This window comes from Lathyrus oleraceus, chromosome 2 (assembly GCF_024323335.1).
Source record: "Lathyrus oleraceus cultivar Zhongwan6 chromosome 2, CAAS_Psat_ZW6_1.0, whole genome shotgun sequence".
Classification (NCBI taxonomy): Eukaryota; Viridiplantae; Streptophyta; class Magnoliopsida; order Fabales; family Fabaceae; genus Lathyrus; species Lathyrus oleraceus.
The window spans coordinates 37,641,012-37,653,719 of NC_066580.1; the positions used below are offsets into that span (position 1 = coordinate 37,641,012).

General features: G+C 36.8%; 2 long non-coding RNA genes across 2 annotated transcripts; one reads left to right on the top strand and one right to left on the bottom strand.

Annotated features, from left to right (window-relative positions):
• Positions 1-450: 450 nt before the first annotated feature.
• On the bottom strand, positions 451-1,602 carry LOC127117924 (uncharacterized). The gene is made up of 3 exons (XR_007802062.1): positions 1,542-1,602; positions 928-978; positions 451-519 (listed from the first exon to the last, which is right to left on the bottom strand). It is a non-coding gene; the product is annotated as an uncharacterized LOC127117924 (long non-coding RNA).
• A 2,004-nt stretch (positions 1,603-3,606) lies between these two features.
• LOC127117925 (uncharacterized) lies at positions 3,607-5,465 on the top strand. The gene is made up of 2 exons (XR_007802063.1): positions 3,607-4,325; positions 5,139-5,465. It is a non-coding gene; the product is annotated as an uncharacterized LOC127117925 (long non-coding RNA).
• Positions 5,466-12,708: the final 7,243 nt, after the last annotated feature.

Consider the following 12,708-nt stretch of genomic DNA (forward strand, 5'->3'; position numbering starts at 1 on the left):
ACTGTATAATTTGAAGCCCTTTTTCACACATTGCATTCAACAAGCCTTATATACAACAATCCATACATATACAACAATCCACTGATATATAATCGTTTAACTTCTAAAGATTCTAAATATACAACCAATTCATAACTTAAAAAGAAATAAAACTAAGTAGCAAAAGCATCTCTGAGATGTATGTTTTTTTTGCTAGCCGCAGTCTTCTTAGGGTCCGCTTCCTGAATCGAAGTTCATTTCTAGCAGTCATTCCTCGCATGCCGGTTTGAATACAAACAACTTTGGAATAGGTAGTTTTATAAGCATATGTCTTCAAAGATACACTACATTTTGTTTTCGGATCAATCAAAGATATATTACTAGATAGGAAGATAAAATAGGAGAAAGTATCTTTCAAAAGGAAACAGAGTTAAAGAAAAAGCAACATTTAATACCATCAAGACTAACCTGTCTATGTTAATGTACTGTGCCAAATTCTTTGAAAGTATAACAAGTGAACCAGATGCATGTCGGAAATACCTAAAAACAAAATAAATCAATAGAGATGAGATACACATTGTAAAAATAAAGCAGTTCAATATGGAGATCCATACTAAAAAAGAAAAAAAAATCATGTGCAATATTTATACATAAAGAGACTTCAGTCAAAAGTATCCAACATGCATTTTCCATCAGGAGTTATAACTTATAATATCATAGAGATGAGTATGCTGAAGTTAAAAATTATTTGTTGCCTCTAATATATGTTAGTACTTGGCACTGATGTGATATATTGTGAAGACTGAAGATCATTAATTTATCCATTCAATAAGATTTGGTTTCAACAAATAATATATTAAGTCATAATCACATTGAAGATCATTCCTGAATAAACAAAAAAAAAATAATCACCAAATATTTTCTCATCTAAATGGTATTATTACTTACGATTTTTCATCCCCAAATTTCCACCAATCAGGTTCATACCAAGGCTTTCCCCTGGAAAAAAAAAGGATAAAATACAGAGCATATAAGTTGAATACAAAATCACAATTGAAAAGGTCAAATTTGTAAAAAAATTATGAAACAAAATGATATTGTAGTTATGAAGGAGAAAATAACATGCGATAAAGAAATATAATTGTACTAAGAAAAGATTAAGTACATATCAATTCAAAATAGAAACTTTCATTACTCATTAGAAATTAAGATACTGGTTGGGAATATCTAAACACCAGGGAATGCAAATTTTATTGGCAAAAATGAGACATGCCTAAAGACTTGCAAAGGGATGAAAATTAAGATAATCGGTTACATCTACAAATGTGGTAACTTCAAAGTATTTATTGAAAAATAAAAACCTACAGTAATAACTCGACAAAAAAGGATAACAGATAATAATGAATAAAATTCAACACATGTTCAATTTTTAAAAATGAACAATTTTAGACATCTTAAAACAAAATCTTCTGGGACCATCTACACATAAAAACTGGCAACTATTTCCTCAGATCTATCATCATAAATAAATAATCAGAATTAATTCAGATAGAGGAAAGTACTCTTCTGATATCACGTCTCCTGACTTCATGCATCCAATATATGCGCCATCCTGGCCACGGCTATGTTCAAGAAGTTTAATTAAACCCTCTGTTAGGCCAGTGAGTGAGTAGGGTAGCTCAACTGGTAAGTGCTAGTTTTATAAAACATAGTTATTGCTCAAAGTATATATATTTGCATGCGCTAACGCCACTTTACATTATGTAAAATGACATAAAAAAACCATTAACTATAATACAAATATTTGAACTATTGTCATTTAATACATACCAGGCCTCGTCCAGAAGAGCAATAACGCCGCCAGGTTTCTGAAGTTATAAACAAGAATGAGATGACAAACTGATAGAACTTTTCTAAAATGACAAAAATGCAAGGGTGAGTTGCACCTTCTCAATAAGATCGAGAACATCTTGATTATCAACGAACTCTATATAACTCCAATCAATTTCTTCCTTTGTATATTCCTCTTGCTCCATTTTGAAGACATGCTGCATAATGAAATAATGAAGTGTTATTTGAGTCTATAGAAATTGTTTACCAGGAGATAGTCGAAAAATCAAACCTGGTTGAAATGCTGCTGTAACTTCTCATTTGTCAAATTGATACAAAATTGCTCGAAGCTGAACAGGGCCGATGTAAAGTTAGTTACTGTTAGAACAATAACTGTGGTTCAAAAGTAAATAGATACGAAAAATATAAATAGAGAACACAAAAAATTCGATCACAGAGATTGGCCAAATGTGCATACGTCTATAAACTTCATATAAAATAAGGCAAGAGGGTGGTTAAGATTAAGAACCTGTTTGTCTTGAAACTCTTGAATCCGTATATATCTAGAACTCCAATTAAGTTCTTCGAAGTCAGAAGAGAAACCAAAAATGAACAATAGCGAACGTCAGAAGAGAAACCAAGTAATATGAAGATTAGAAAAATACCTATGGTGTCAAAATCGAACAGCTAGCAACGAATTAATAGAAGGAGGAAACGTCGTAGATCTAACAGAGGTGGAAGGAGAACGCCTTAGAAGTAGCGAAAATCATAGCAGTGAGAACCCTAACGTGAAAAAGAACGAAAATAACAGAGAGTGAAATAACAAAACGCGCAGTATGTTATAATTTTAATGTTTACTAAAGGGGACCTTAGAGGGCGCTTGTGGAAAAAAAGCGCCCTCTAAAGGGGGCCTAAGAGGGCGCTTATGAAAGCGCTCTCTAAGGTTTTCCAAAAGCGCTTTATAAACTGGAAATGCACATGGACTTATAGAGCGCTTTTTTAAAAGCGCCCTGTATTGTTGTCCCTCTATCTCCTCCTTATTTTTTCGCTTCACCTTAGAGGGCGCTTTACTACAAAAGCGCCCTCTAAAGTGCGCTGTCTATTCCAGTTGTTCGCTCCTTATTTTTTCGCTTCACTTTAGAGTGCGCTTCTGTAATAAAGCGCCCTCTAAGGTGCGCTGTCTATTCCAGTTTTTGGCGTAGTGTAAATATAAGGTCTTAGTGTTAGAAAAGGGTGTGTCAAAGTATGTACAAAAACCTGTAAATTTATCAAGTACTCGTTTGAAGAAGAATCGTAAATCACATAATGTACGTTTGTTTACACCATTGTTAATTACTTCAAAGCAATACGAATTTATCTTTACTCTTTTCCTTCCAGAATTATACGTCTTTATTTCTTCATTCCAAACACCTTTCTTTTACTTTGTCATTTACAGTCTTAAGATTTCCTGACTTTCAACGTTTACTTTTGTCAATTATTTGTCATTACAAGTCCTTTACAATTCCTCTCATTCATATCAGCCTTTTTTATTAGTTTTCAAACTCTAATTTTGCGCTTATTATTAGAGTGTTTGTTATTACCAAAACTCATATTCATAACAATTATCATATGTCATAGGATCAATCTGACCGATCCTGCAAGTAATCAAATTTAAAAATTTGAAAGATCAACGATTGTTTACCGACTTTCAAGGTAAATAGGATTAACAAGGAATTAAGAGAAAAAATTATGAAAATGGGCCTAGCAATGGGGTGAAATGGATTGGAGGGTGTAAAGCTTACTTGGGCCAAAGGCATAAGTTCCACCCAAAACGAATCAAGAAAGGGCGATACCCGACTGAAATCGGATCCCCCTGAAGACTTCTTCAACGACCTGACCCTTCATTCACAACGCCAGAAATGCCTCCTCTCGCCTTCAACGCCTTTCTAAAAAAACGCGTTCCTATCTAAACGCGAAGGACCTTCGATGCTGGAAGGTCGTCCATGACGGTCACGCGAACCAATGCGAATTCAACGCGAAGCTCAAACTCAATCTTCAGTTTGTATCATTGTCGATGCTTTGCTTCCGTTTCACAGTGTTATGGTTGTTCGATTGTGTTTTGTTGATGTTGAATTGAGGTGAAGAGCGAACAATTTTTATTGATTCATGGTGAAGAATGTTGCGTTTGCGTCGTGATGAAGAGTGAAAATGGAATTGTGAATCAAATCGTTGTGTTGTTGATGAAGAAAAGTTTGTTGTTGTTGTTCGTCCTTCAACTTCGCATCTGAACTCAACGTGAGTGTTCGTTACGACCAAGCGTCATGTTACTGCGCTTTTAGATCACTGGTCCTCACAGTGGATTCGTTTCTATCGGTCTGCTTCACGTTCGCATCTTCTTCGTAGCATCATCATTACAATTCAAAGAATCGGGAATTTAGGAATTCAATTTAATATGCCATTTTATGTGAACAAACAGAAGGAGACGATATCAAAATTAGATCTAAAACTTACGGGATCGAAGCTTCAAACGCGACCAGGTACGAATCTTATTCTTAATCCTGAATTGCTTCTTTTCTTCATCCCGCTCTATTGATCTCTCTTCTTCTTTTTCTACGGTTTAATCCTTTCTTCTATCTGCAATGCTTCTGTTTCTGTTGTTGCATTGATGTTGTGTTGTTGCATGAGAAAAGAGTGAATGGATTGAGGTTCAAGAACGGAGTTAAGAGTGAGAGAGACTCGGTTTTGAGCAATGATGATGATAAAGAGATTTACGAGCTTCTGCAAAATGATTCCCCTGGTGAATGTTGAAGTGTGATGAGTCATTATATAGAGTGATGCTTTAACAAAGTTAGGATTTTGTTAGCATTTTCTAGTTTGAATCAGTTAGATCCAATCTCTATTAAGTGATATTGTTAGGTTGAGTTCTGTTAGTGATGTTAAGGACGATTTCTGCTATGAACATGCATTAGTACTGTTATATTGGTTTTCTGATTTTTCGATTCATTTAGTAATTAATATATGGTTTGTTATGAAGGTTGGGGTTAACTCAGTTAAATAAGATGACGTAATCCAGTGGTAACTGACTTTGAGGAGCTTAATATCTGTTAGTTGCAAATATGGATATTCCGTTGAATTATTTCAGTTAGTTGAAGGCTTTGCTATCCTGAGTTAGTAAAGTTTGAATTAGTAAAGATGGTTAGGTTGAATTGAATAGAATTTTCTTGCTAGGTTATGTTTTCAGTTAAGGCCGATGTTAATTGAATTGCCATAATATGAGTTGATGCCCGATTGTGGATTTGTCCAATTATTGGTCTGGCCCGGTTTGATATGGTGTGCGGTTATTGTTTCAGGGTCATTTTGCCTATGACATGACAAGGTTTATGCATGATCTATGGGAGTAATCAAAATTGGCAATGGTTAAATTTGGCAACACAAGGTTCTTGTGATGAAGAGACAATGGATACGTGAAGATTCATGAAGGATTTTGGAAGAAAAGGGAATGGCTTTTAGAGTTCATGATGTAAATGATATGTTGACAATTTGTTGTAACATAATTGAGTGGGCTAGGTAGATATGCATTAGAATGTCTTTGAGAATTAAATTGTGTAACTTTTGTGATTAAAATTCCATTAGCTTGTAATTAAGATGGTTCGTATATGAAATTGTTTTGTACTAAATGGTTGTATGGTTTATGTGATAGGCTTTGGTTCATATTTGGAAATGGAATAGTTGCAATTGGAATGAAAATGAATATGGTCCAAGAATAATTTAAAATGCAATTGTGAATGAAGATAACTTGTTTAAAATAGATCATGAATTCAAATGAAATGGACTTAGGTCATTAATGGACAACAAGAACAAGGTCAAGGTGATTGAGGGATGAAAATATGGTAAATTGATTTTGGTCAACTGGTTGACCAAAAAGTCAATAGTTGACCAAAAATCAACTTATGCAAAAAGATGATGAAATGGATTTGTCTGACTAAAAATGCATGTTGAAAATGGAACCATGAACCAATTGGGACCAATATGATGAATCAATGAAGTTTGGAGCAATGGAGATCAATGGAATAAGTGGATGAGGCGACATAGATCAAATGAGACTAATGACAATATGCAATGGAATGTGAATGCAAGCATGTTTAGAACCAATCAAAGCAAGCCATGTACTAGGGTTTTGTAGCCAAAATTCAAATCCAAGTAATCAATCAAAGGCCTCAAATCGAGAAGTAATCAACATAAGCATTGCACCAATGTTATGAACCACGACTAGGGTTTCCAACCCTCCTCAAAGCAAGCCATACAATTTACCAACCTCAAGGTTAATGATTAAGGTTTCAACCCAAACACAAAGCTCCACAAGAAAAATATCAAACCATGGGCCCTCCATTAGGGTTTAAAAGTCAAGTGAGATACACAGAAGGTCAAACACAGGATCCTATAGAAGCAAAGCCAGGAGTTAGAGTTGGGATGCATACATAAATGTTAAGGTGTATGCCTCATGAGTTAAGGTCCCAAAGAATCAAACAATTAGGGTTTCAACCCACATGATGAACAATATCACAATCTTCAAGCCAAAACCCTGATTTTGAATAGCCATAAACCTTGAATCTATAATGCTTGTTAGAAAGTGTTAATCATGAATGAATGATGCACATGAATGAGGCGTGAATGAGTATCCAAGTCATAGGTCAGATGAAAAGCAAAAAGGGAGGGCAAATTTTGGGATATGACAATTGCCCCTATTTAATCTTCTTGGACCTGAAAGTATGAATAGTAACGATTTTCAAATGTTCATGGTAGGAGAGGATTAAATACCAAAATATCCAAGAAAGTTGCCCGCAGCAAGTGAATGAAGTGAATGAAATGTAAGGAAAGGGTATTAATGGAAATTTGTTCAATGGATGGCGTACGGGCTTTTGCATATGGTTATCGATTAGGGATCAAATGACATATTTGTGGGGAAAATGGGTCAGTTGTACAAAGAGATGCTTTGTAAGGGCATGCATGAAGTATGTAATATGCTATGTATGCTGATCTCTTTTTTGTCTTTCTCTATATTTCTCATTCTTTTCTTTTTTATGATTTTCTCTTTCTTGCCTTCACTCGCAAATTTTGACATGTAACCGGTGATCGAGGTATTCCTGCAGGACTTCATGAAGGTAAAAGAATTAGGTGTTTGCAAAAGGCAAGTACCAGCGGGGAAAAATAATTTGAAATGAGATCTTCTGCAAAAGGCAGAGATTCATCTTACAAAAGGCAAGTAACTCAACTGAGAAGTGACTTTCTCGTACAACAGGTGTTGGTGTAAGCCCTAGAGGCCAATACTTTTTGGTACTTGTATCGAATTATTTATTAATAATAAAAGGAATTTTCTTTATTATGGTTGATTAATAAAGTCCCTGGAATAGATAGTCCGTTTAATGTATTAAGTGTGACTTAATCATGAGAACACATTAAACATAAGGACACTATTCTTAAAGTATCCGTAGTCGAGCTTTAGTGTGAAGTAGGATAACATTAAAGCATTAAGACTATTATGTTTGTAGACTGATGATCACATCTCATGGATCATGGATAAAGAGTTATCAAGTCTTAAACATAGGTATGAATATTAGGAGTAATATTTATACCGGATTTACCCGCTATGAGAATACTATATATAAAGTTATGCAAAGTGTCATAAGTTATTCTCATGGTGATAATAGTGTATTCCACTCTTCGACCTGAAACCACTATGGACCTTAGATGTAGAGTCGAGTGCTTTATTGTTGATCCAACGCTGTCCGTAACTGAATAACCATAAAGACAGTTGATGGGTACTCCACGAAGCATGCTGAGGGACATGAGTGACCTAGATGGAATTTGCCCATCCTGCATAACAGGATAAATGTCTATGGGCCCAATATTGAACTGGACAAGGATGACACGGTCTATGCCTTGTGTTCAATATAGACATAAGGGCAAAAGGGTAATTATACACATAATTATTATCACAGAAGGTTTTGTCAGATCACATGACATTTTCGTGTCTTGGGTAGCAGTGATGTGTTGCTAGATACCGCTCACTGTTTATTATGTTAAATGCGTGATTTAATATAATTGCCAACGTCACGAAAACCTACAGGGTCACACACAAAGGACGGATTGATGAGAGATAGAGTAACTAAGGAATACCGTAAGGTACGGTGCCCTTAAGTGAATTATAGAACATCGTAAGGTACGATGTACTTGAGTAGAATACGAAATATGGTAAGGTACCATGGGCTTAAGTGATTTTGGGCATATTATAATATATGGGCCAAAATACACTTAAGTGGGCTTTTTAGCTTGAAGCCCACACAAGTGGTTCTATAAATAGAACCCTTGTGCATAAGCATTCATGGCGGTTGCATTATTTTCGTTTTCTCTCACTCTCTCTCTCACTCAAAGCCTTCATTCGTACCAGCTAGCACTGAGATTGAAGGAACCCGTTCGTGTGGACTGAGTAGAGACGTTGTCATCGTTCAACGTTCGTGATCGCTTCGTGGATTTGCATCAAAGGTTTTGATCGTCACAAGAGATCTGCACCAAAGGTTTCAATCGTCACAAGAGGTAAATATTCTATCACTGATCATGACCATTCGTAAGGATCTCTAAAGGAGAAAATTTTAATTTCCGCTGCGTTTTGGACCGCAATTCTCCTTCAGTGGTATCAGAGCCACTTACGAAACCATGAATCGGATAGTTGTTTAATTTCTGTATTAATATGATTAAAAGACATAATGAATCAATTAATTAAACGGGTAATTAAATTTGGCATCATGAGTGTATAAGTTGGATGATTGATGTTGACTATGCTTCGGTACCGACATTAGTATGGTGAAGCAGCGATACATCGATCGTCCATAGGTTATGCAATTGAGACCGATCAACTTATATATGATATAAGTAATCCTAATGCAAAATACGGTATATGTGATATACTGTTTCTGTTTCGTTCATTCAAACACTAAGTGGTTGTTTTCCTTTGAGCGATCAATGGTCATTTGCTTCGGAATCCGACATTAGTATGGTGAAGCAATGACCTGTTGATCAATCATACTGAATCAACAATCGAGGTATGTTTGACGGTCTGAAATTGGCGCATTAGGGTTGGTGACGGCGCAAGGGTTGTGCCGTCAAGGAGTTGTGAATTTAGGGCTTTTGGAAGAGGTCTGTAGACTGTTTCAAAGTTTTGTTATTTTGGCCGCGTGAAGCTCGTGTGACGAGCGTAACAAGCGTAACAAGCTGGATGCATGACGGTCGTAACGTGCCCTGTGACGGTCGTCACACTCACATGGCCTGTGACGGTCGTCACACTCACATGGCCTGTGACGGTCGTAACATGCCTGTGACGGTCGTCACACTCACAGAGTCAGAATTCTTGGGGTTTCTGTTTTGTGACTACGCAAGGGTTGTGTTCATGAAAAACAATGTCCATTTCAAATGAATTGTTCATTAAAATTTTGGATTGGGGCGCTGCCCCTCCAACCCCGCAAGGGCGCTGCCCCTTGACCCCGTCCGCTGATCGGTCAGCGGAACCACCGTCTGCTGATCGGGCAGCGGAACCCCCGGCTAACTCTGCGTAGTATGATCGGTCGCCGAAATTTAATTTGGTTTTAATTAATTAAAGGAATTAAAATTAATAATAATAATAATGTGTTTGTTATTATTGCCTTGTGGTGATCAGTTATGGCCTTAGTTGTCATTTATTTTGTTTTGGGTTTTAAATACGACCTGTGTGTCGTGCCTCTCCTTTTAATCTCTTAATGTAACTTCTTTTCTCATCTCAATCCCTCGTATGTAAAACGAGTTTCTTCTAGAATGTAATGTTATGAAGAAAGAGAAGAAGACAATGTTATGAAGAAAGAGAAGATTTCAATATCAAAGGAGGACAACCTTGAAGATCAAAGGAGGACAACCTTGAAGATCTTGCTTGGAGAAGCTTAGATCGTTATTAGGTTAACTTAGGTTCTCTCATTGGCTTGGGAGAACAATTGCGCTAGGGGCCATAACTGCTTCATTATGTATGTTGATGCATGTGTATGTATGTTGATGCATGTGAATGTATGTTGATGCATGTGAGAGACGATTTATATGATAAATAAGCTGGTGAGATCATAACAATTACAATTCCCTCAAACTAAATATTAAGTTTATGCTTTCCAAGTTTTAACACTCATCAAGACTAGTATCGGATAATGTAGGTTTCGCCTACGCGAGGTGCATGATCTATATATTAGTAAGGTGCGATGGGATAATTGTAATATCCAACTGTTAAAACAATGGGTCAAACTTAACTAAACAAATTATGAGAATATTATATGTTTGCTTTCCAAGTTTTAGCACTCATCAAGACTGGTATCGAATAATGTAGGTTTCGCCTACGCGAGGTGCATGTTTTGTATTAGTCAAGGTGCGATGGGATAATTGTAATATCCAACTGCTAAAACGATGAGTCAAACTTAATTATAATTTTCTTATATATGTTTAGAAGCAAGAGTTGGGAATAATCCATATGATGGATTGGAATAAGGAGTTATTCACCCAACTGAAATATTCGAGAGTTGTATGAGATACAATTGGAAGGAGTTCATACCTAAATAACCTAGTTTTGTGTAATCCGCCTACGCGGACTTAGAACGAAGTGAAATATGGATCTCGACCCACTAGAAAATCTTCCAACGGGATTTTCCGAATCAAATGATGAGGGTCATTTGTTTTGAATAAAATAGTGGGAGCATATTTGATTAAAGGCCTAATTAAATATGTCAATGATACTTATATTTTCTTAATCCTTATGTAGATAACCATGACAGCAAACACCTCTAACAACATCTTGCGATCAATCCTTGACAAGGAAAAATTGTCTTGGGACAAATTTTATGGATTGGCACCGAAACCTGAGGATTGTCCTCAAACATGATAAAAAGCTGTATGTCTTGGAGACACCTGTTCCTGAAGAGGAACCTCCTAGTTCTGCACCTAAGGCAGAAAGAGATGCTTATAAGAAGCATGTCGATGATGCCAATGAAACTGCTTGTCTCATGCTGGCTACCATGAACTCAGAATTGCAAAAGCAACATGAGAACATGTCAGCGTTCGATATGATCGAACACCTGAAGTTGCTCTATCAAGAGCAAGCAAGGCATGAGAGGTTTGAAGTTTCAAAAGCCCTTTTTCAAAGCAAGTTAGCTGAGGGAGCCCCTGTAGGTCCCCATGTACTCAAGATGATTGGGTATGTGGAAAACCTTGAGAGATTGGGTTTTCCCCTCGAAAAGGAACTTGCAACTGATTTGATCTTGCAATCGTTGCCAGATAGTTTCAGTCAATTTGTCCTAAATTTCAATATGATTGATATGGACAAATCTCTTCCTGAACTGCTCGCCATGTTAAGAACTGCCGAGCAGAATCTGAAGTCAAAAGGGAAGTCCATTCTGATGATCGGAAATGGAAAGAGACAGAACAAAAGGCCCACTAAGCAGAGTGATAAGGGGAAGGGCAAGGAAGTTGCCAATCCCAGACCCACTGCTGCTTTGAAGCCTAGTGGAGGCATAGCAAAAGAAGGCACCTGCTTCCATTGCGGTAAGACCAGACACTGGAAGAGGAACTGCCCAAAGTACCTGGAAGATAAGAAGAATGGAGTAGAGACTTCAACTTCAGGTATTTTTGTTATTAAATAAATTTATCTACTTCTGCATCATGGGTATTAGATACTGGATGCGGTTCTCACATTTGTACAAATGTGCAGGGGCTGAAAAGGAGTAGAGATTTGGCAAAAGGTGAAGTTGACCTACGAGTTGGCAATGGAGCAAAGGTTGCTACTTTAGCCGTAGGATCTTATGTATTGACTTTACCTAGTGGTTTTATAATTCAGTTAGAGAACTGTTATTATTTACCTGCAATTAGCAGGAATATTAATTCCATTTCTTGTTTGGACAAGTTTGGTTTTTCATTTATAATAAAGAACAATTGTTGCTCAATTTATTTGAACGATATATTCTATGCTACTGCACAAATGAGCAATGGACTACATGTCATTGATCTCGAAATGCCTATTAATAACATTAATACTAAAAGGGTGAAACCTAACGAGTTAAAACCAACTAGGTAAGAATATTAAAACTCTTCGATCAGATCGAGGTGGTGAGTATTTAAGCCTAGAGTTTGATGACCATCTGAAAGAGTGTGGGATCCTATCCCAACTTACTCCTCCTGGAACACCCCAATGGAATGGTGTATCTGAGAGAAGAAATCGAACCCTGTTAGACATGGTACGATCCATGATGAGTCACGCCGGTCTTCCAAACTCCTTTTGGGAACATGCACTATTGACAGCAGCATACACACTTAACCATGTTCCATCCAAAAAGGTTGAGAAGACACCATATGAGATATGGAGTGGTAAGAAACCACATATGTCTTACATAAAGATTTGGGGTTGCGAGGTTTATGTGAAACGACAAATTTCAACTAAGCTTAAGCCCAAATCTGACAAATGCTTATTTGTGGGGTATCCTAAAGAAACAAGAGGGTATTACTTCTACAATCCTTCTGAGGGCAAAGTGTTTGTCGCTCGAACCGGAGTTTTCCTAGAAAATAATTTTATTTCCAAAGGAACCAGTGGGAGGAAAGTAGAGCTTGAAAAAATTCAAGAATCACAAAGCATCGACACACCTATGGAGGAATTGGAGCAGGAAACACAAGTAGTTGTGTAAGAGCAACCTGCTCAAGTAGAACAAGACCAGCGTAGGTCAGGCAGGATACGTCACCTACCTGAGATATATGGATATCTGATCAAGGTGATGTATTACTCATGGATCAAGATGAGCCTGTGACCTACTCATGGAATCTTCGTTTTGATGAAACAGTAAAACAGTATGGATTCATCAAGAACGA